This window comes from Ceratina calcarata, unplaced genomic scaffold (genome assembly GCF_001652005.2).
Source record: "Ceratina calcarata isolate Rehan_Ccalc_2016 unplaced genomic scaffold, ASM165200v1 scaffold145.2, whole genome shotgun sequence".
Lineage (NCBI taxonomy): Eukaryota > Metazoa > Arthropoda > Insecta > Hymenoptera > Apidae > Ceratina > Ceratina calcarata.
Window position 1 is genome coordinate 172,287 of NW_017135665.1, and position 4,192 is coordinate 176,478.

General features: G+C 38.9%; 1 long non-coding RNA gene across 1 annotated transcript; it reads left to right on the top strand.

The window, feature by feature from the left end:
• Positions 1 to 1,388: 1,388 nt before the first annotated feature.
• Positions 1,389 to 2,482, top strand: LOC113465136 (uncharacterized). The gene is made up of 2 exons (XR_003389963.1): positions 1,389 to 1,596; positions 1,672 to 2,482. It is a non-coding gene; the product is annotated as an uncharacterized LOC113465136 (long non-coding RNA).
• The last annotated feature ends 1,710 nt before the right edge of the window (positions 2,483 to 4,192 follow it).

Genomic DNA, 4,192 nt, shown 5'->3' on the forward strand with positions numbered 1-4,192 from the left:
GACGTAAGACTGTATTCGATCATGAATAGTAATGTTATAAAAATAATATACATTAACGACAGAAATAGAGTAATTAATTTTGTAAATAACAATCATTGAAGAGATAAAGTAATTTTACTTGAGTAATTAAGATGAAATTTTCTAATCGATGGGACGTGGCGTTTAGTAAATCGGTCGGATGTTAATTCGTTTTTACGTCAGACAACAAGCTCCGGTAATAGCGGGTAAATCGATAAAACCAATAAACTCTGGCAATAACGTGCTAATATCCTGAAGACCATTCTCGCCTACGGCATTTCCTCTACCCCTTTACTGCCCTCGTAAAGTGTAAACGATGTCCGAATGCCTTTGTAATTGCTTTGCTATGACTTGCTCTTGTCGGCGAGCTCGATCGTGAAATAAAATAGGTATTTCAACGTTCACGCCGATTACATCGGTGTTCCCGTGTTAAAAATTAATCAACGATCTATCATCACCTATTCGCTGTGGCTGTTTTCATCGCAAAGCTTTATAGAAATGACTAATTATTTCATTAATGAATTTACATACTTGATACCTAATTATTTCGAATTGTATAGAAGGTAATTTTCAGCTAAATTCAAACTCATGCATATTTGATAATATAGGTAATACGAATGAAAATTTATACAAAGCTTAAAGCGGCAGATAATGGTTGCCAATTTAATCCAATTCATAATTAAAACTCATATTCTAACCGATTCGCGTACTGGGTCGTCTAAATAATTAAAATATACCCGATTCGAAATTATCGTCTTGATTATTAACGCAATTGTATCACGTCTCGTACATTATAACTGTTGCCAAATGCGTACGCCCGACTGATCTTTCTACACACAAACACAATAACGAATTAAACTCAATCCTTCAAACATATAATTTCGTGTCCGGGATCATTGCGATTCTCAATTATACACCAATTCCTTATACAGAACACGTCCAAGATATTAATATAATTATTTCTATTTTAATAAGAAGACGGAGCTCGATTTTCAATTTCAAGGGCATCGCGGCAAACGACGTAATTTCATATACTACGTTTACGCGTGCGTAACAATTATTTTCGGGGATACGCGAGGATTCATTGTGGATTCACCGCACGGCCTGTGACGTGCTGCTCCTCAGTCTCAGCCTAACGAAGTTACACACTTGGCCCTCTCTCCTGTCAATAATGCCGCCGAGCCGGCAAGCAACAGCAACTACTTACGCGCCTCCAGCGTCGAGCGACTCTATGTTCTGTGAACTTACCGTCAGACGTCCGACCCTCGTATTCGATCCGGGAGCCTCTATTTGAAATACGTCAGGTGCAAGGGGCGGGGGGGGGGGGGGGAAACGGCTATGTACGCGAGAGCCCGATTTAATTCCCTAATTCTCAGGATCGACAGTAACGGTAACATGACAGCCGTGAAACTACTCTTCCCGGCATCCTACATCTATCCATTCGCGTGCTCTCTCCTTTCGAGACACGTGCCAGTGACAGGAATATCGAAATGGATTTTCTTAGTCTCATATTGGACCTGGACCTCGTCGCGTGTGGAGTCGTCTTAAAGACGCGCATCTATTTGTATCACCGTATCTGTAAGGGAAAATTCCCTTATTCGAAAGACGTGCCCGTATAATAATAATAATAGAGTAAGGTGTTTATCGTTACAGAAATTGTTTTGTCAAAATTGGTAAAAGATTGAGAGACGATGAGATGGCAGTTTCGTCGACTACGAATAGAGGAAAGAGAAAATTTAAAAAGGTGCGACGTGGACAATGGGAGGTAACGGTTGCGAGGGAGCAATTCCAACTTGAAAATCGTTCCCTGTCACGCTCGCCGAATATTAGTCTATATAAAAACCAACTGTTGCTCTTTGCGGTGGCACGAACAGATTCAGATCGATGCAATGGATGTTCAACCAACCCCCCGGCCTCCCCCCGGCCGCGCCGTCTGACCTCACGCAATCGTTCGTCCCTTCGACTGCTGCGAGGGATTTTGCAAACGAGAATCGATGTCCTGTGGGAACGCGGCGCGGCGCGCTTCGAACGAGCGAACCAGGACCGCAACAACGTCACGTTCGAGTATTCCGCCGATTGATTGCGCATAATTATTGCAATCGACGGCAAACTGTCCTGTTCTGTTGAATTGTTTATAATTGCGGTATCATTTCATTGATACGTATGCAAGCAATTTTGTTTCTCTTAATTTGGCAACCCAGATACGTTCGTAACATGAATTGGTTGGCTTCATTTATATTTTGGAACGTCACGAATCTCATACAGTGCTCTTCATTTGAATAGCCTAGGACCTACGCTAAAGGTTGATACATGCTTATGTCAAAGAAATAAATTTTGTTAAAAAGTCTTGTCTACTAGTTAGATTCAGTTATATCATATGTTAGTAAATAACATTATATTAATGTACGCACATGGGAAATACATTGTTGGTGGAAATATAATAGGTCTCAGATTCCCACAAGAATGGCTTTAAGTGTTTGTTTTTGTTACAATTCTACATTTCATCATTCTACGTATTCATATTGCTTTATTCATGTTACATGCAATTTCCTACGAAAACATAAACCACGTTCATTTCTCATCGGTATTATTACACGGAAATAGTTTCTCTTCTTTTATTTGAAGTAGTATTTTATTGGAAAAATTCATGATTTATTGTATAATTTCTTGTGATATTGCCTGACTGTATAATTTAGTAGCTTCTAATGTGTTTACGTGTGTGTTAAGTCTTATGAACGTACACCCAACTGATTGTACTTTGGCTGCAGACTCACATCGCTCGCCGCTAATGGCGATGCTTACTTGTCCGTGTTTACTATCGGTCAAAATATAATGAGTTGAGTGTGCAATGATACGACGTCAACAGTGATACGAGACGAGGCTATAAGTGGATATGCGCTTTAATACATTATAAATAAGCGATGGCGCGAGTGCTCTTGGCACAGCGAAGGGATGAAACGAATACACGCCGAGAATAATCCGCGTGATCGTATTTAAACTAGTCGACTCAGGCACGCAATGCCACGTGTACCGGGATCGTTTTCCTATGTCTACGTACCAGCCAGACTATCCGGATTACAGACCAATTTCATATTAATTTCCGGCGCCGCGAACCGAAACGAGTACACGAGGCTTATACCGTAGCATATCCCTCTCGGTATTTGTTAATGTTATCACGAAATTGTCTGCGGCTCCCAAGGCTCGCACATCGCCCGTTCCCCTGGAATTTTATTACGAAATCGGCTACCAACCTCGCCCGTCCGCGTCCGCTCGTAAGCTCGTTCTTTTTCGTCTCCTCGCGATACACGGATTGATTAACTGCCTGAAATCCCGTACATGCTAGAGGTTATTTGTGCGCTAAAGCCGTTCTTTTCTCTGGAAAATTAAATTCAGGATCGAACGCCAGGTAGTACGTCAAAGTGAGAAACGTAAAAGGAATTTAGTTGCATTCTTCGATTTAATTATGCTGATACTTTTTCAATTTTAATTAGACATGAATAATAAATAGGCTACGCATTTTCATACAAACTGAAACATTTCTTTCACCATTTGAATAATCATATAGGCATTTTCCGTTTATAATTCCCATACATTAAATTTCCTTTTAAATGCGTAATGATAAAAAGTGGAGAAATAGATGAATAAATAATAAATAGCTATTGTAAAGTACATTTCTCTGTGTAATTTCAAATATATTTGCTTTCACGTGTACATTTAATACAGATTGGGGTAGCTTTGATTAGTTTTGAATGTAATAAGATAAAGTAAATTTTCATTATTGTATCAAGAAATTCGATGCCATGCTACTGGACTCGATAAGGGAGAACAAATTTATCTTTTATTATCGAATATCCGAAATCTGTTTGACAATACTGTCTGCTACGTGTCCAATCCAGTAGAAAAACCGTGTCGCCATTTAATCCAGCGCGACCCTTCACATAATCGGAGGCCAGATTGTATGCAAGTGAACTATACTTATGTTATACAATAAGACAATGGTTATATAAATAGTATATGTGTGGGATTGAATTAAAAACTGTTTAGACCAATTATTTAATGGAACTTGTAATATACAATTTTGTATTGTTACAAATAAACGTTCATTTTTCTGATATAGTAAAATAAATGATGTCTGCTATTTTTTATGATATTTCTTACTGTTATAATTATACAA